A 21,319-nucleotide genomic window follows, 5' to 3' on the forward strand; every position below is an offset into this window, starting at 1 on the left:
GAAGCTAGATGTGAATGAGCGTTCAATAGAAACGTATCCTAAGGTGGTAGTACTGTAAGTTCACATGCACAAAAAAATTAGCGACCTAGCACAATGCACTCGCAAGTAATAATGATTCAGCTGTAACTGTCGACGGCAATTAGCATACAAGGCGGCGTTCCGAGTGTATTGTCTCACGGTGAGCTGCAATAAAAGTAAAACTGATTCGCTGACGTTAGAACGTTATATCGCTCTAGTTGCCCAAGCAGACACTGCAGAGTTCGTCTGTTTCCAGTTAACTGTCGTCAACCGCATTTCTGCCAGGTAAGTCAGACGCAGTAGCCAGATCACCCGGATGTACAGTGTTTTGGCTCCGTATCAAGAATACTGTTTAGATACTACTACCACAGTCCAATATAAATTTCATTTTCTTCCTTTTCTATTCCTCCTCAGCAAAGACAAAATTGTGATAGCGTACCTGAGGTTTGTGTTTGCTATGTACTCTGTGTAGTTGTCATCTAAGGAGTAACTATTTTTCATCTAGTATTGCTTTGGGATTACACATATACTAACACGATGACTTTTGCGTCCATAAATGGCTGTATTCGAGAGATAAATTTAAAGAATGTAATAATTCGCGAGAGACGAACTTCGTAATACATCGATAATTCACTGTGTGAAAATGTGACAAAGCAATATCTAGAGATTCATAGTTGTCTGAAATATGCGAGTCATGGCCTCTGTGTCGTAAAAGTGTAAATGAATGTGCTAGTTTTTGGCTGTGCAACGTGTTTACGCGTTCATCGTCATAAGTAAATCTTTCTTGAACTATTGTGTGAAATCTTTTGAAAAGGCTGTGAGCCCCGCTGGTTTACGGCGATGCGACGAAATGTGGTCTGCATGTTTACACTTGACTTGTGCTGTTATTTTCGGGCATGGGTTCCCATTCAAAATATTATGTACTCATTCTCCTTTACATGCCTTAGAAGTCTCAAACGGGAATTTCCGAACACCCTGTATGCATTTTGTAAGCTGTTTATTATCTGGCAATCGCTGCTTACTGACCTCATGTAGAGTGCGAAATAACTCGACGTGTTATGGAAACTGTTTTCCTTTTTCATGTGGCACATAGAACACAAAGTAAGTGTATAACAGAAGAAAGTGTCTGACCGTGAATTTACCGTTTGATGATTTTGGCGTACCATTTTATTATTAGAGCCAAGCATATTAGTTCCTCGCCATAAGAAGTGATGACTCTAATCCACGAGAAAAGAACAAGAACTTCTGCCGTATCCCGTTATGTTAATTTCCAGGAGTGCCGCTAAGTTTAGAGTATGGAGTATGGATTGGGGTACGCAGTTCGCAAACAGGAGACGACGCCAGGCTGCCTACGACAGTTAAGTAATTTGCGTTAAACATTCCGGCTGCTAAAAGGCGTTTTCACCAGAGTAGTTATAACTTGTTAAACGTTCTCTCTTCATGTACGCAATTCGCTTAAACACAAATTTAATTAATCTTAAGCAGCAGTTTTGTGACTTTTCATTGTAGTGTCGCAAATCAATAAGTGGTTGTTCCATTATCGTTTAAATCTCTTCTGTTAACTCAAAACAACTCTTACGTCGTTGTTGAGACTAGTTCTGGAGGTAAATTATTTTAACTGTAAGAACTGATTCGATAAGTTTACGTGCTTTATAACATCATTTGGTTTCTGAAAATTTTCTGCTGATCCGCGTAAAATTCATCTTCTTGCTATCCTCGTCTTTCCCTGTGTTCAAGTGTTTATTTCCCGATACTTGTAAGTTATACTCTTCTATTTGTGTGTACATTTCAAAATGTGAGGGATTTGTAGCATTTACGCTAGGTATTAGGAACACGCGTGGCTGTTGAATTCGCCAATACTGCAGAACTGGTGAATCAGGTTTCTTCGTTGTTGCGACGGCTTTTCATGTCATTTTACTGATTCTGCCGTATCTGAAAGACCGCTTCAACAAAATTTTTCCATTTTAAGGCAAAAAGTTTCATTAGATAGTAACCCGTTTCGTCACAAGACGTAAGTTAAATGAACTGGCGCCGTTACGTAATGACGCTATTACCACATTTCGTTCCATAGAAATTATTCTCACCTTGACTATGGGATTGCATTTTAAAAATATTGAAAAAGATGAAACTTTGGATATACTTCAGTTACAAAATAAATATGTCATCTTGTAAAAGAATTCATATCACGTGTGACAACTAAAGATGAGAATAAGATATTCAACCACAAAAATGTTTGTACATTGTCATGTAATACCAAAATCTCGTTTTCGGTTTGCCCATTTACTACACAATACTATCTCGAACAATGTACTGAGCGATCACACACTTATATGTTCATTAAGTGCTTTGAGAATGGCCTCGGAAGCCAGTTCACAACGAAATATATAATAAATATTATTGAGAATCAACAGTAGGCCTACTGTGTATTTCAAATTTTAATATACCAATGTTCTTCCATGTATCGACAGAACATTGTATAAATGGCATTTATAAATACGTTATCAACTTGCAGTTCCGTCTACATCTAAATGATTGATCTGCAGTTCACTGTTAAGTGCCACCTTCAAGCCATTTCTCTACCGTTCCACTTTCGAACAGTGCGCGGGAGAAACGAACACTTAAAACTTTTAGTGGGACCTCTGGTTTCTCTTACTTTATTATGTTGATCATCTCTCCCTATGTGCCTTGGCGCCAACCAATTATTTTCACACTCTGAGGAGAAAGTAAGTGATCGAAATTTCATAAGAAGGTACTGACACAACGAAAAACGCCTTTGTTTTAATGATTGCCACCCAATTCGAGTGTCATATCCGTGGCCCTCTATCTCCTACTTTGCGAAGATATAAAACTAACTGCTCGTCTTCGAATTTTTTCGATGTCCTCCGTCAGTGCTATCTGATGTGGATACCACACCGCACAGCAGAACCCCAGCGAGGCCAGATAAGTGCAGTCTCAGGTTTGCTTTCTCCACAACATTATCAAAATCATCGTTCCAATTTAACTTATTCGTAATTGCAATTCCTAAACATTAAGCTGAATTTACAGCCTTTAGATCTGTGTGATTTATCGTGTAAGAGAAATTTAGAGGATACCTTTTTATACTCATGTGGATGACTTCAAACTTTTCATTATTTAGAGTCAATTTCCATTTTTCTCGTCACACATGTAACTTGTCTAACTTATTTTGCAATTGGTTTTGATAATCTGATGATTTTGCAACACAGTAAATGACAGCATCAACTGCAAACACTCTAAGACGGCAGCTCAGAGTATCTCCTAAATCGTTTATGAAGATTGGGAACAGCAGAGGTCCTACAACACTCCTATCGGGAACTCCAGATACTACTCCTGTTTTACCCGATGACTTTTCGTCAGTCACTACGAACTGTCACATTTCCGATATTAATCACAAATCCAATCGCACAATTGAGACGACAGTCCGTAGGCAAGCAATTTGATTAGAGGTCACTTCTGGGGAACGGTATGAAAAGCCTCCTATGCCCTGTTGATAGCAGTCATTACTTCGTGAGAATAAAGAGTGTTTCACAGGAACGATCTTTTCTGAATCCGTGCTGGCTATTTGTCAATAAATCGTTTTCTTCGAGGTAATCCACAATGTTCGAACACAGTATATGTTCCAAAATACTACCATAAAACGACGTTGGTGATATGGTTCTGGAAGCCAGTGAATTAAACCTATTTCCTTTCTTGGGTTCTGGTGTGACTGTCGCAGATTTCCAGCCTTTACCTAGGGATTTTTCGAGAGGCGAGCGGTTGTATATGATTGCTAAGTATGCAGCTATTGTATCAGTATGCTCTGAAAGGAACATCACTAGCATACAATCTGGGCGGAAGTCTCGCCTTCATTAAGTGGCTTCTGCTGTTCCGCTACACAGTGGGTATCTACTTCTAAGTCATGTCGACTGTGTTTCTTGATTCGAATTCTGAAATATTTACCCCGTCTTCTTTCGTGACGGAATTTCAGAAAACCGCGTCTAGTAACTTTGCTTTTGTGGCAATGTCGTCAGTAACCTCGCCACTTTTATCGCGCAGTGAAGGTATCGATTGCGTCTTGCCACTGGTGTACTTTACACGACATGACTCTCTTTGGTTTTTTTCGCCAGATTCGGAGACAGAGTTTCCTTCTGGAAACTATTAAAAGTAACTCTGATTTACGCTAAATGTCGAGCTTCTGTGCAACTTTGCCATAGTAGAGGATTCTGCATTCTTTTAGATTTGGAATTTTTTTTCCTTTTCTTCTTCAACAGTATTCTGATATGTTTTGTGTACCAAAAGGCATCAGTACCAATTCTTATTAGTTTATTTAGTATATATCTCTCAATTTCCGTCCACACTATTTCTTTGAATGTAAATCACATCTGGTCTACGCTTACCTTGTCAAATTGGAAGGAATGGAGAATGTTTCTTAGGAAGACGTCAAGCTAAATTTCATCTACTTTTTAAATAGGTGCATTTCGCGTTTATTTTTGGAGGGTTGGAATGTTACAGTATTCAGTCGCGCTACAACGACCTTGCGCTCACTGATCGTTGTATCCGTCGTGGTGTTCTCTATTTGCTTTGGATTATTTGTTGCTAAGAGGTCAAGTATGTTTCCGCAACCATTTATAACTCGAGTGGGATCCTGAACCAACTTCTCAAATAATTTTCAGAGAAAGCATTCAGTACGATACCGGACGACGTTTCATGCCTACACCAACTTCAAATATCCTTTTTTCACCAATATATCGAGAGTAAACTGAAGTCACCACCAACTATACCTAGATGAAATGAGACTCAGGTTTCCTTTGAACTGTTCATGTATTATCTAAGTCGGGGGTCGGTAAAGGGAAACAATTACTAATTTATGTCAGTTGTCTACTATAACCTCTGCTCATACTAACTCACAGAACTATCTACTTCAATTTCACTACAAGATGAACAACTTCTGACAGCTATAAACACTCCAACACCAACTGTATTCAATCTATCCTTTCTGCACACTTTTAAATCATATCTAAAAATTTCGGCTTTAGCCAACTTTCCGCACCTACAACGATATGAGCTTCTGTGCTTCCTATTAGCACTTAGAGCTCTGGTTCTTTCCGAACACAGCTACAACAATTTACAACTACAAGACTGTTTTTTCTAGGTCTACCTTCCTGTGTTTTCCCAGTACCTTTCTAAACTGGCACCGTTTCTTTAGTTTCCCAAGATCCTGTAACCTACTAAATCGCCCAGCCCCTTCCACACAGCCCCACTATCCTTGTAGCTGCTTCCTGTGTGTAATGTACCCATGATATGTTAAACGGAACCTGTAAACCCACTACCCTACGGCTCAAGTCCAGGAATCAGCAGCCCACACGGTCGCAGGTCCGTCAGAACATTTGATTTAGACCGTCCACTCGGTTCTGCACCGGAGGACCACAGTCGTTTCTGTGAACGATGCTACAGATGGTGAGTTCCACATTGATGTTGCAAGCAAGACATTCTTTACTACTTCAGCTAGCCACCCAAAACCAACCACAACCAAACAGAATCTCTTTCAATCCAGAGGAAGAAGCATCGTTAATACTGAGATGAGCCACCACCTGAACCTGGCTGCAACCTGCGCTCTTCATGACACCCAATAGCAGACTTTTCACGTTTGGAATGCCTCCTCCAGGTAAGTACACAGAGTGCACAATCGATTCTTCTCATGACAGACATATCCCTAAGGGGTCCCATTACATGCCTAAAGTTGGAATTCCCAACTGCCAGTAATCCCACACTCTTTGAATGACCATACCTTGCAGGCGAGACTTCCTTTGAAACAGTGCATGCGATTGCTTCTGTCTCAGGGACACTGTAGGCCACAGCCCCCTGTGATGTCATTCGCTGTTTACCCGATGCTGAAGCGTCCTCGCACTCGACAATAGATGAGGCATCAACCTCAGTGCAAGGAGTAGCCGGGATGGTCAAAGAAGTGGACAGATCGGGGAACACACGGGCGCAGTGGACATCCCTTTCTCCTTTCTCCCTCCCCATCCCCTGCCAACACCACCTGCCCCGCACAGTGGTGCCCATTGCCCATTGGCAACAGCCTCAAGCAGTTCGACAGAAGTCAACACTGCCTGGAACCGTAAGTAAAGAGTCACCAGCTCAGCTCACATATGAACACACCAATCACTGTTCCTATCCGTTCTAAAAACGGCGAAAACATACTCTAGAGACCAACTATATAACTAAAACCAAGTCGTCCTGATCGAATCTTGTAAACATATTTATCAAACGAACGATGTACAAGACTTATCTGCTGCGGGAAATTAAGGTGTTGCCTCACTGATAGTCTAAACGACGTTGAATTGTTCAGATCAAAACAAACAGAAGCCTTTACCATACTAGAACGATACAAGAGCTGCGCGGAGTAGCACGGTGGTCTGGGCGGATTGCCTCGGTTTGTGCGGCTCCTTCTCCCGTCGGTCATTCGAGCCCTGCCTCAGGCATGGGTGTGTGTGTTGTCCGTAGCGTAAGCTAGTTTAAGTTAGATTAAGTAGTGTTTAAACCTAGGGACCCTTGACCTATGCAGTTTGGCAACAAATTTCCAAAATTTTGCCAATACAAGAGTCCATAAAGTTATGGTTCTTTATACTACAACTGCTATTCAAACGAAAGATTGTGCCTAGTAAGCGCTCAAACATGTAAGAAATTTAGAATTAAAGTAATAACCATGCACATGACTGAAAACTAATCGCTCTAGTTTGAAGCTCATAAAATTGTGTAACAAACGAACGGTGTACTCGCCTTTTCGGCTGCAAGAATGTAAGTTGCTGTTTCACTGATGGTCTAACCGACAATGGTTCGATTAACAACAGCGGCACATGGATACTTCCACTCCAGTGATAATAGCTCCATAGTTTTATTACCACTCGAGTGATAATAAGCTATATTGTTTTTTCCACAGAATTGTTACTAATGCTACGTTGTTATTTCCACTGTGTTGCACTTTCTTGAACACAAATGAATATTCGCCCACCTGACTCGATCAGGCGTTGTTGTTTATTGCTCTGTGCTTCGCTGGCTACGCCTGCATTAGGTAAAGGTTCATGTTCAGCTGATTTTTTTTTTCTTCATTTTGGATGTTACATTTTGCTTCATGAAAGTCCCATTCAAATACGATTTTGAGTTTTTACACATACATTGTAAGTAAAATTCACGAAGTCTTCCTTTGGCTCTCTGCTCTCGAAACGAATAAACTTACCAGCGTGCAGACAGCCGCGCGCAGTGGCCGCGCGGCTTGAGGCTCCATGTCATGGACTGCGCGGCCCCTCCCGCCAGAGGTTCCAGTCCTCCCTCGGGCTAGGGTTTGTGTTGTTCTTAGCATAAGTTAGTTTAGGTTTGTTTAAGTAATGTGTAAGACTAGGGACCGATGACCTCAGCAGTTTGGTCTCTTAGGAATTCACACACTCTTTTCTTTTCTTTTTTTTTTTTTTAAATTCTGAACTTTCAACTCGTACTCTGATCTGAGTGACGCTCTTAAGGATTTATCCCAAAAAGACTTTTGGGTCGTTCGTAGTTAAGTCGAGCATGAAATACCTGACAATTAATGACCGTTTTGTGTAGCCAGAAATACACACATCAAAAAAAGTTTTGCATCACCCCGATTCCCAGAACTCTGAAGATAGACGTTGACTTTGGATATTGTATCATAGACACAGTCCCTTCCACTATTCAGAGATGTCACTAAACCCACCAAAGATGTAAACAACCATGCATGGGCAGTAGCCGACCAATGTGGCCGAGCGGTTCTAGGCACTTCAGTATGGAACCACTCGACCGCTACGGTCGCAGGTTCAAATCCTGAGTCGGGCATGGATGTGTGAGGTCCTTAGGTTAGTTAGGTTTAAGTAGTTCTAAGTTCTAGGGGACTGATGACCTCAGATGTTAAGTCCCATAGTGCTCAGAGCCATTTGAACCATGAGCAGCGCATATTAGACGGAAGGGGTCCGACTGCCGATCAGTTCCAGTCATTCCACCAGGAAGGAGGTACACAGCTCGTGTTGTCTGTAGTTCAACCATGCCTAGACGTTCAATACCGCGGTTCGATTGCTTCCCCATTGATATAAATCAATGCCCACTGGCGGCTAATGTCTTTAATTCCTTTGTGTCTTGATTCATAGTAGTATTGTTCTTCAGGACATGTCTAAAGGAACAGTCAACACATAAATAAAAGTCCAACCTGCCGCTAGTGACAGTTTGTTTAAAAGGGGAAGCATTTCTGTGTAATGTTCACATAGAGCATAACTTCCATAAACTCGTTCATGAATTGCTACTTGAAAAAAGTGATTTGATTAATTTGGCTGCTGCTGACTTATTCACAGAATCATTAAAGGAATGGATCCTACGCTCTAATATCAAACAGGTTTTTTAAAATACTTGCTTTGGCTTGTAGACTGACAGGCAAATATCCTTCGGTTTAAAAAACGGTTTAAATCGAATTGGTATGACTGTCGTGAATGTGCGTATACATTTATAGAAGGAAACTGCAAACCTTCATGATAAATTACACGGATCATATTGAAGCTCAGAGCAAACACATTATAGATGGAATAAACAAATATGCAAATATGCTGGAACGTTTGAAGGGCTTGTTCGTTTCTAACGACCTCCGTAGGTTTCATGAAGATTATTGTGGGTAGTTAACCAAGTGTAAAATACTCTTTCAATGTTAATCCTTACCCATTCATAAACGATGTGAGAAAACGGCTTTCAGACTGTAGTGCAGAAAACATTTTGCAGCAATATCCCCTTTATCTGGAAAATGGAGGCTCCAAAAGTGTATTTGACTAGCACTTAACACACTGTGACAAATCGCCTATATTATGCCTGTATAAACGTAGGCTTCCACGGCCATTGTCACATTCAATAAAAAATTTTCTGGGATTGTGACCGCATTGTCGATATATATAAAACTACCGACGTTTCGGTCGCTGTCAAGCGACCTTCTTCAGCGTGTTTTTGTTTAGTGCTGAATGATGAAACTTTGTTTCTTATATACCTGCAGACATGGCTGTTGTCTAATTCTGATGAAGTGAAGCCATGTTAGAAATCTTTATTGGTGTTTTTATTATTTATTTTTTAGTTTAAGAAATCAGGTGCGAATGTGAATTAGTATATACCGGCGAAACCTGGCCACCCATTAGCGCACTGATATCTGAACACGAAAGATGCATCCGACTAAGACAGCAAACCAATTCAGCAGTGGCAGAACACCACGATGAGTACTAGCGAAACAGCCTCTTACTTTCAGGAGGAAGATTAGAGAGGCAATAGAAATAGCCAAGCGACAGGCCAACACGAACAGAGAAGATGGGTACCGACTTCCGACATCTTGGCTGCCAGCAATAACAACGCTACGGGACAACGTGAAGCAACACATACAGGCACGCCAGAGACCGCAGCTGCCGCAGGGACACAGAGTACTGGCCCGCCTCGGCCGCAACTAGAAAGTAGGAAAACAACGCCACGTCACAGCTGTCGCCTGGTTTTCCATTCGCCGATTTCAACAACTCACAAGCAGTAATGCAAACACCAGTCAAAACGTCGAGTTTCCACCAATGAAAAGAAATAATAAAAACATCAATAATGACTTCTACATACGTCTCCTTCATCCTAAACAGCTGATCAGAATTAGACAACAATCATGTTTGCAGGTGTATAAGAAACAAAGTTCTTAATTCAGTAGTAAACAAGAACGCCCTAAAGACCGTCGCTTGCAACAGGGACCGAAACATCGGTAGTTTTATATATACTGACGATGCGGTCACAAACCCAGAAAAATTTTATTGAATATATTATGCCTGCTCTTGCAATTTTTTTTCTAATAGTTTGGTCTCCTGTGTAAGTACATATTTCATGCAAATAAATCTTCAAGTTTACTATTAGTAAACTGGGATGCGATGATTGAGCGGTTTAAAGGGCAAAGCAGTACCATGACAAAAAAAATGTGCTTTGGATAATAATGATGCGATTACCAAGATTGGCCCGATGCCTAACTTTAATCCATAGCTGACATTTGCAAAAAGGTGACTTAAAATCCGAAGTTGTATAAGGGCTTGTGTGACTGGGCAGGCACATTGGGTTACATGGACTTTAGTGAAAAATTTTCATCAGTGAGGCGGTTGTTTGGTGAATGGAAAGAGTTTGGTCAACTTGTCCAATGTGCCTAGCATCAATTACCAATTTGAGATCGATGTGTGTTAATCCTTGTCATATGGCCATGATCGCGTCGGAAACCTTTTGGCGTCAATCACATGCCTACAAATAACAGCTCTGCCAATGAACTGCCCCTTAACACCTTGTGTAAGCGATACTGCCGCCATCTGTGTATGTGCATATCGCTTTTCGCTATCGCATGACTTTTGTCATCACAGTTTATGACAAAGGCAGTACCATTGATCAGACTCAGTTGTGGGCTAGCTCACCCTCAAAACTCTTGCAAAGCACCCCGATATCAGACCTCGGTTATTCAGATCACTGAAAGTACATGTGCTAGAGTGAGGACACTAGGCAGCTGTATGGATATTTATTGTGTACAGAGAAGGAATTTGTCTGCAAATAGTAATTCATGGGGCCAGGAGAGAGCTCGTGTGTTTCTTAGTGCAGGGTGATTATATCAGGGGTAGGCATGCACTCAGGGGCACACCTATTATTCTCCTTTGATTGCTCTCTTCTGATTGAGATGCATTTAACCTATTGTTCAGGTAAGTTGTTTTCCATGTCACCACACTTAATCTATTGTTACCCCTCCCACTGGCCCACCCCCCATCTGGAATGGAGTGCTAGTGCATCTTTTTCGTGTGGGTTGCCTGCGTCAGGGGCAGGTATTCACTCCAGTACGTAACCCATTGTTCTCATTTGATTGATAGGTCCTTAACCTATTGTTCTGTTAAGTGGTTTTCCATGTCACCCCCATTTCCTTAAATTGTTGTACCGCCTTTGATGGCAACTTAAGTAATCAGTTATGCCCTCCCACCATTTCCTGGTACACTTTTCGAATTTCACATGTTTTTGAACGCCATTTCTGGCGCATCTTTCTCTGTCACCCACCCACTTAAACCACTGTACTGCGTTTTACATACAAATTATTCTGCACTTAACCTGCTGTTGTGCTCCATGTCATCCACTCACACACACCCTTCACTTAACTATTGTACCGCTAACACCATGTTGATATAAAAAATTTATGAAAATTCATTAAATCGATATTCTTCACATGTATGGGGTTTTTCTTTAATTCATGGCATTCTGTCTTAGAAAAATGTTCATCTGTACAGCGCACTTAATAGTTGGGACTGATTCAAGAGATTGAGAAGGTTCAAAGAAGAACGACCAGATTCGTGACTGGTACATTTAGCCATTGCGAGAGAGTTAAAAATCTCATTGAAAGTCTGAAGTGGAACACACTTGCAGGCAGACGACACACTAAACGGAAGGATCTGCTCGCTAAATTCCAAAATCCTATCTTCACCAAGGATGTAGAGCATATATTATTACCACCAACTTTCATATTAGGCAATGATCACCATTCAAAGGTAAGGGAAATTAGAGCTCGTACTGAGGTGTTCAGACGGTCGTTTTTCCCTCACATGACCTGTGAGTGGAACAGAGGGGGAGCAACATGACTTGGCGTAATCAGTGCCTCACACAAAACACTGCTTGATAGCTAGCAGAGTATATATGTAGATGTAGATGTTGACATAGATGGGATATAGTGTAAACGAAAGATCACTAATAAAAACACACACCCCGCCACCTGACGTCCGACGTCGATGCCAGAGTGCGGGTGCCCTGGCGGTCCACTCTAAGCTACGACGCGACCATTTGAGCCACTAAGGATGAGGCAGCGGCATCCCTTTCATACTTGACACCTGAGAAATTCCTCTCGAAATATGTAACCACCTCGGCACCGTTGCTGACGAGACCAGATGGGAGCGAAGACCTATTTGCAGAGCACAGACCCTCGAAGGAGTGTGTGCAGGGACACCACCACCGGAAGCAAACCAGGGTGAGCCATCGCTCTCACGCCGCTGCTCCATACAGCGAGCAGGTGAAAGTTGCATCTACTTTCGGGTATACAGTTAGAGTTCTTCAAGTGTTATGCTGATGTCACAGAGCTCCAAAGAACGCTCACGCTAGCCCCATATGCGAGACGCCTCTGGGCAGCATGTGTGTTTACTATTGCTAACACGATACTGATGTCACAGAATACCACAGGGTGCATTGTTCCTGATGGGACAATGATTAACGGTGTTTTCACGAGCGTGCACAGGCTTTTAGCGCTTACCATTGCTAACACGATACTGACTTCACAGAATAGCACAGGGTGCATTGTTCATAATGAAACAATGATTAATGGTGTTTTCATGAGCATGCACCGGTTTTTAGCGGTGAGAACGTTTAACTTTTCTGAGACGTATATTGACAGCAGGACGACCATTTAGCGCGATGCGTCAGCCACGCTGGATACACATGTACTGCTAAACACAACTCACATATCCCATTCACAATGAATGTGTTTGACTTTCTAAGAGTTTTAGTAGCACCAGCATATGAAAGCTTTGGTCCCTTTTGGATGATTTACAAGGAACACTGTCTTGTGATGCTTCAGATATTTTGCACTCATTTGCAACTGCCACTAAAAAAACAAAGCATTCAGCTCTCACACTGTTTATCTACACACTGTGCAAAAGTGCATTGATTACAGATTCGACACCAGTACCAGAGATGTTGCTGCGGATGCTACATTTAAAAATATGAGATACATTTTATTGTGGAAGTGACTGTATTTCACATATACACTAGGAGACGAAAAGCATCTGGACACTCCAAAAAACCATACGTTTTTCATATTAGGTGCATTGTGCTCCGACCTATTGCTGATACATCTACATCTACATCCATACTCCGCAAACCACCTGACGGCGTGTGGCGGAGGGTGCCCTGAGTACCTCTATCGGTTCTCCCTTCTATTCCAGTCTCGTATTGTTCGTGGAAAGAAGGATTGTCGGTATGCTTCTGTGTGGGCTCTAATCTCTCTGATTTTATCCTCATGGTCTCTTCGCGAGATATACGTAGGAGGAAGCAATATACTGCTTGACTCTTCGGTGAAGGTATGTTCTCGAAACTTTAAAAAAAGCCCGTACCGAGCTACTGAGCGTCTCTGCTGCAGAGTCTTCCACTGGAGTTTATCATCTCCGTAACTCTTTCGCGATTACTAAATGATCCTGTAACGAAGCGCGCTGCTCTCCGTTGGATCTTCTCTATCTCTTCTATCAACCCAATCTGGTACGGATCCCACACTGCTGAGCAGTATTCAAGCAGTGGGCGAACAAGCGTACTGTAACCTACTTCCTTTGTTTTCGGATTGCATTTCCTTAGGATTCTTCCAATGAATCTCAGTCTGGGATCTCCTTTACCGACGATCAACATTATATGATCATTCCATTTTAAATCACTCCTAATGTGTACTCCCAGATAATTTATGGAATTAACTACTTCCAGTTGCTGACCTGCTATTTTGTAGCTAAATGATAAGGGATCTTTCTTTCTGTGTATTCGCAGCACATATCACTTGTCTACATTGAGATTCAATTGCACCATGCGTCAATTCGCTGCAGATCCTCCTGCATTTCAGTACAATTTTCCATTGTTACAACCTCTGGATACACAACAACATCGTCTGCAAAAAGCCTCAGTGAACTTCCGATGTCATACACCAGGTCATTTATGTATATTGTGAATAGCAACGGTCCTATGACACTCCCCTGCGGCACACCTGAAATCACTCTTACTTCGGAAGACTTCTCTCCATTGAGAATGACATTCTGCGTTCTGTTATCTAGGAACTCTTCAATCCAATCACACAACTGGTCTCATAGTCCACATGCTCTTACTTTGTTCATTAAACGACTTTGGGGAACTGTATCGAACGCCTTGCGGAATTCAAGAAACACGGCATCTACCTGTGAACCCGTGTCTATGGCCATCTGAGTCTCGTGGACGAATAGCGCGAGCTGGGTTTCACACGACCGTCTTTTTCGAAACCCATGCTGATTCCTGCAGAGTAGATTTCTAGTCTCCAGAAAAGTCATTATACTCGAACATAATAAGTGTTCCAAAATTCTACAACTGATCGACGTTAGAGGTATAGCTCTATAGTTCTGCACATCTGTTCGAGGTCCCTTCTTGAAAACTGGTATTATCTGTGCCCATTTCCAATCCTTTGGAACGCTACGCTCTTCTAGAGACCTCCATACCAGCGATCTTAGACACAGTGAGGGAGCAGAATGGGGCTCTCTGCAGAACTCTCTCTTCTAACGTGGTCAGGTGATTGGGTATCAGTTGTGACATAAATCTGTACACAAGATTTCCACATGACTAAACATAATTGCGTCCTCTGTTTCCAATGTGATAGTGAAGTGGAAACGTGGAGGGACATGTACAGCATAAAAGCATGCAGCCCTCTGTTGGCTGACAGAGGCCGCCGACAGCTGAAGAGGGTCGTAATGTGTAATAGGCAGACATCTATCTAGACCATCACACAGGAATTCCAAACTGCATCAGGATCCACTGCAAGTACAATGAAAGTTAGGCGGGATGTGAGAAAACTTGTATTTCATGGTCGAGCGGCTGCTCATAAGTCACACCTCACATGGGTAAATGCCAGACGACGTCTCGCTTGGTGTAAGGAGTGTAAACATTGGACGATTGAACAATGGAAAAACGTTGTGTAAAGTGATGAATCACGGTACACAATGTGGTGATCCGGTGGCAGGGTGTGGGTATGGCGAATGTCCAGTGAATGTCATCTGCCAGTGTGTGTAGTGCCAAGAGCAAATTTCGGAGGTGATTGTGTTATCATATGGTCGTGTTTCTCATGGAGGGGGCTCACACCCCTTGTTGGTTGCGTGGCACTGCGACAGCACAGGCCTACATTTATGTTTTAAGCACCTTGTTGCTTCCACCATTGAAGAGAAATTCGGGGATAGCGATTGCATCTTTCAACACGATCGAGCAGCTGTTCATAAAGCATGGCCTGTAGTGGAGTGGTTACACGACAATAACATCCCTGTAATGGACTGGCCTGCACAGATTCCTGACCTGAATCCAATAGAATATCTTTGGGATGTTTTGGAACGTCAACTTTGTGCGAAGCCTCACTGACCGACATTGATACCTCTCCACAGTGCAGCACTCCGTGAAGAATGGGCTCCCATTCCCCATCAAATCTTCCAGCACCTGACTGAACATATGCCTGCGAGAATGGAAGCTGTCATCAAGGCTAGGGGTTGATCAACACCATACTGAATTTCAGAATTACCGATTGAGGACGCCACGAACTTGCTACTCATTTTCAGCCAGGTGTCCGGATATTTTTGATAACATAGTGTATGTAATATATGCCACACACACACATTAGTTGTACGTACTATACTTCTTCTGCAGTTTCATTTTCACGCAGCCCAAATTGCACAGGGTGCATTATGATGTCATATATCCTGAACCACGTGTCGTACGTTGTGGAACTATGCAGGTACATTCAGTGATACTGTTTTATACTGTCTGCAAAATTTGTGGTGAATAGCATTAGCAGTAAAGTCGTTATAACTTAAAATGTCATGCTTGATGCGGCAGTTTTTCACGGGTCTCAGTGTATATATGAATGTCTCCTGAATTACGTGTCGTATAATATTATAATTTCACAGCGAAATTCAACAGTATATGTTGATGCGGTATGAGAAATATATTGTGAATAGAGCTAGTAACAGGGAAGTGATAAATTCAAACACCTTGCATGAGGTGGAAGTTTTTCACGCGTCTCGGTTTATAGGACGTCGTAACTCCTGAAGTGTGTGTCGTACAACATTACAATTTTGGAGGTACATTTAGTGATGCATGCGAATATTGTCTGTAAAATGTCCCACGATCACAGTTACTAATGAAGCAGTAATACACTAATACGTAATGCTTGCAGTTTTACTGCATCGACAGCGGAAATGTCGAGAGCAATAAACGTTATTATTTTCAATATTTCGTGAGGAACGTCAGTGCGAAAATGTTTCATAAATGTTTCAGATTGTGTGTTAAGTTCCTTGCAAGACACTAAGTGCTCTCATTCCAAATAATGGATGAATAAAGTCTGGGAATTCGCCTTTGGTGAGCTTTATCTTGTTTTTCAACCCCCCGCTCCATTGATAGGTACGTCGTTCTTACCTCCACACCGTCTCTTCAGGAGTAGAAGATATATGTATACCAAGTTTGGTTGAAACCGATCCAATGGTTTAGAAGGGGATGTGAAAAATACATACACACATGGGACGTTCAGTCAATAGTAAAACACATTTATATTTTCTGAAAACAGGTGGTTCTATTCAGGGTTCCAATGCACAGTATTATTCTTCACTGTTTTGGTTGTTGTTGTTGTGGTCTTCAGTCGGAAGACTGCTTTGATGCAGCTCTCCATGCTACTCCACCCTGTGCAAGCCGCTTCATGTCCCAGTACCTACTGCAACCTACATCCTTCTGAATCTGTTTAGTGTTTCGTCTCTTGGTCTCCCTCTTGCTGCCCTCCAGTACTAAAATGCTGATCCCTTGATGCCTCATAATATGTCCTACCAACCGATCTTTTCTTCTAGTCAAGTTGTGCCACAAATTTCTCTTCTCCCCATCCTATTCAGTACCTCCTCATTAGTTATGTGATCTACCCATCTAATCATCAACATTCTTCTGTAGCACCACATTTCGAAAGCTTCTATTCTCTTTTTGTCTAAACTATTTTTTGTCCACGTTTCACTTCCATACATGGCTACACTCCGTACAAATACTTTCAGAAAAGACTTCCTGACACTCAAATCTATACTTGATGTTAACAAATTTCTCTTCTTCAGAAACGCTCTCCTTGCCCTTGCCAGTCTACATTTTATATCCTCTCTACCTCGAGAATCATCAGTTATTTTGCTCCCCAAATAGCAAATCCCATTTACTACTTTAAGCGTCTCATTTCCTAATCTAATTCCCGCAGCATCACCAGATTTAATTCGAATACATTCCATTACCCTCGTTTTGATTTTGTTGAAGTTCATCTTATACCCTCCTTTCAAGACACTGTCGACTCCGTTCAGCTGCTTTTCCAGGTCCTTTGCTGTCTCTGACAGAATTACAATGTCATCAGTGAACCTCAATGTTTTAATTTCTTCTCCATGGAATTTAAATCCTACTCTGAATTTTTCTTTTGTTTCCTTTACTGCTTGCTCAATATGCAGATTGAGTAACATCAGGGACAGGCTACAATCCTGTCTCACACCCCTCCCAACCACTGCTTCCCTTTCACTCCCATCGACTCTTATAACTGCCATCTGGTTTCTGTATAAATTATAAATAGCCTTTCGCTCCCTGTATTTTACCCCTGCCACCTTTTGAATTCGAAAGAGAGTATTCCAGTCAACATTGTCAAAAGATTTCTCAAAGTCTACAAATGCTAAAAACGTAGGGTTGCCTTTCCTTCATCTATTTTCTAAGATACGTTATAGAGTCAGTATTGCCTAATGTTTTCTATATTTCTACGGAATCCAAACTGATCTTCCCTTAGGTCGGCTTCTACCAGTTTTTCCATTCGTCTGTAAAGAATTCATGTTAGTATTTTGCAGCCGTGGCTTATTAAACTGATAGTTTGGTCATTTTCACAATTGTCAACACGTGCTTTCTTTGGGATTGGAATTTTTATATTCTTCTTGAAGTCTGAGGGTATTTCACCTGTCTCATAGAACTTGCTCACCAGATGGTAGAGTTTTGTCACGGCTGGCACTCCTAGGGCTATCGGTACTTCTAATGGAATGTTGTCTAGTCCTGGGGGCTTGTTTCGACTTAGGTCTTTCAGTGCTCTGTCAAACTCTTCACGCAGTATCATATCTCCCATTTCATCTTCATCTACATCCTCTTCCATTTCCATAATATTGTCCTCAAGAATGTCGCCCGTGTACAGACTAGAGATGGGTAGTTCGCGATCGAACGGGTATAAAGTAACGGTTCACCAAGATGAACGAAAGGACCAAGGAACGAATTCCAAGGAACGATCGGTTCATAGTTCACTTCGGTCGCGGCGGTCTACTTATAGTTCCCGGGAACGAGGAACGATCGGCTCATAGTTCACTTCTTTTTATAAAGGATGGGGCCCCTCCACGCCCGCACCAACGTGGTGACCAACACAAAAGTTCTACTGTCACCTCCGTAAGCATGTTAGTTTTGGATCAGGCGTCACAGGATGCAGGCTGTGATGTTATCCATGCGTCTGGGTAAGACTACTCATTAACATGGTCCATCAGGAGATAGAAGTGGTCGAAAACGATCGAAGGGTAGCGGTTGTAAGAGCAGAGGAAAAAAAAAAGTGCCAAGGCCAGCGCCAAGGGAAAAAAAACTCTGCGACAGTAGGACGGGTAGTAAGGGCAGTAGCGGCTTGCCAGCTGCGACAGAGCATGCAAGGTGAGGGGGGTTAGCGTGAGGTATCGTGCAACGTTACCTATGTACTGCGTGGCCGTTAGCTGGGTCAGTCAGGTGCTGCGGCTGGGCTCGCTCGTAGTCTCCTGGGCAGGCCGCAGTGGCTTACTCGCTGTAACATAAGAGATCGGCGCGGCAGCGCGGCTACGCTTGCGCGATGAAGACTGCCCTATTGGCTTCTCGGTCCCTTGCGGGGCCCGGTCCCGCAGCAGTCTGCGTTGCCACCGGTTCCGCTGGGGCGGCGGTTTTCTTCTTTGCACCTTTCACCTGCGGTGCTGCTGGGGCAACCGCTGGGATAGGCGCGCGAACGTCCTTCTGCGAGGTCGCAGGAGTGTTCGCAGGTACGACTGCACTGAGGCCTTGGGCGAAGACTGCTCGCAGTTGCCTCAAGGCCTCTTCCTTCTCTGCAGCCACGGCGGCTGCGAAGGCAGCCCTCTCAGCCGCCATGACGGCTTTGAGGACTGCTGTGGCCTCCTTCACGGCGTTGCCGAGTTCGAGGTCACATCTCCTCGCGGGAGGGCGAGCTGCGTCCTGGCTGCCCGTTTCCGAGCGGCCGTCCCCTCCCCTGGCAGGTGGATCTGCTGCTGCGCCGTCCCTCAGCTGCACCGGGCTGTTCTCCGCCCTACGCCGTTTCCGACGTCGTCTTCTCTTCTGCTGCTGCGTCGGTGCGGCCGCGGCCGCTTCGCCGCCCCCGGCACGGTTGCGGCTAGAGAAAGCCGCACAACCGCGCCAACTGGCGACGTGCGGGCCGCCACACCGGACACAAGTCGGCACAGCGTTGCTGCCGCGGTCGCAGGCGCGGCTGTCGTGCTCACCTGAGCACTTGACGCACCGCGCCACGTTGCGGCAATACTCCGCAACATGGCCCTCGCCCTGGCACCTGAAGCACTGGGGCTGAGGGTCCATGCCGGTCGGGAGAGCCTCCGTCGTAACCGGGAAGCCCAGCAACTTCCACAAGTCGAAGATGTCGCTCCCGCCGTCGACCGTTTGCACGGTCCCGGCATAGAGCGGCGCCCTCTTCCTGTTGGTCCGGTTGTGCAACCTTGCGGCTGCATTACCAAACCCGGCTCGCAGCAGCCCTTCCCGGACCGCTGCCTCATCACAGCACCAAGGCAACCCCCTGACGAGTGCCTTAGTCGTCTTCATCATTCCTACGGAATTCCGGCGGCGCGTCGGCGATGTGGTCGGCCACTGCGACCTTGATCGCCCTGTGGTCGGCCACGTTTGCGGCTCGAACGCAGATCAGCGAGTCTGTATCGACAGACTCGTAGACCACCTCGTTCCGAGCGCAATTCGTCATGGTGTCGAACAGCGCTGTCCACCCGCCTTTGCACTTGACGTACAAAGGGGGGACAGGCCACGACTCGTCTTCTCGGGAGTTCCTTGCACGGTCGGCAGACTCAGTGAGTTGCACAACCGAAGGACCCTTCGTAGCGACAGGTTTCCCCTGCGCACCCTTCTTTCCCATGCTGCGAGGCGCGGAACACAACAATTTGCACGCGTTGTAAGAACAACGCACGACAATTTGCTATCCGCGGCGCCCACAGCACAGAAAACCTCTTCACGAGCTCTCAACGGCCGAGTAAGCGAAGCGCGCAACGGCAGCGATGCGCTCGCCTCGCCAGCTCAGGCCGCTCTCTCCATAGTTCACTTCGGTCGCGGCTGTCTACTTATAGTTCCCGGGAAAGAGGAACCATCGGTTCATAGTTCACTAGTTCACTTCGGTCGTTGCAGTCACTTCGGCAGTTCTCGTTACAGCCTCGATCGCGTGCTCGTCTCAGACTCTGTCTCCCTCGGCCGCACTAGTCGTTCTTCGCATGACCACCTGTCTCAGTTCCACTGCCGACTGCTCATAGTTAGTTCAGTATCCAGTTGTTCGTTTCGTTCACTGCGCTCGCCTATTTTACATGTGTTCCAAACTGTTCTTGCACTTGGTTCTGGCTATTAAGCGTCCACGACCGGTAATCAAAAAGTATTTTATAGTTACCTAAATTACATAAAATTACGTTGTATGTAATAGGTACGTCTTTTCAGGCAACAAAAGGGCATATCAGCTCACTTCATTATATCGATGAACAGCAGAAGACATACTTATAACAAGGCAAGTTTTTTTGTTATGCATATATTTTTTGGTTTCATCGACTTGATTGAGCAGCTAACTTTCAATAATTTGCTTAATTGTTAGTGTAAGAAAATTCATATAAAACGATTTTCATGTATTTTTGATATACAAAACATTACATTTAGGAAGGCACTAATTATTTTTAAGTTAAGTTGTTTCCAATTTGCATTACCTGCTAGCTTGGTTTCTTTGAAAAAAAAAAGGTGGGTTGTGGGTCATTTTGGCTCAGTAGGAAAAGCGATGCCTCTCCATTTGAAAAGACATAGATTGCCATAAAATCGTATTTACTCATTATCTCAAAAGCATTCGTTCAGAAGGAGCTTTCAAACCAAGAACTTTATTACTGCGAACTTAATTATTGTTATTATTGCTGCATTAACTTTAAAAATGCAACATAAAAACCTAATTTTTACTAAGCTTGTGACGCAAGTATGAAAAAACCACATTTTATTTTATGCTTTCATAAAGTCTCTACTTCGCCTACGAACTCAGAGACAACGTGAAGTATATATAGGGTGTAAACGATTATTGTTTACAACGTAGCATAGCTATGTAGTGGATGTCGAAACGAAGAACTTTATACAGGACACTTGTGGTCTATTAAGTTGGGAAACAGCCACCAACAGGTTTACAAGACTAAATGAGCTA

At 43.5% G+C, this 21,319-nt stretch overlaps 1 protein-coding gene across 2 annotated transcripts in view; it reads left to right on the forward strand.

Moving 5' to 3' along the window:
- Positions 1-215: 215 nt before the first annotated feature.
- The window catches only part of LOC124595856 (fatty acyl-CoA reductase 1-like), a 236,167-nt gene continuing 215,063 nt past the window's right edge, over positions 216-21,319 (forward strand). For both annotated transcript variants that reach the window (XM_047134762.1, XM_047134764.1), the window contains exon 1: positions 216-303. The gene's annotated coding sequence lies outside the window, so the exon portion shown is untranslated. The remainder of the gene's footprint in view (positions 304-21,319) is intronic.

This window comes from Schistocerca americana, chromosome 2 (assembly GCF_021461395.2).
Source record: "Schistocerca americana isolate TAMUIC-IGC-003095 chromosome 2, iqSchAmer2.1, whole genome shotgun sequence".
NCBI lineage: Eukaryota > Metazoa > Arthropoda > Insecta > Orthoptera > Acrididae > Schistocerca > Schistocerca americana.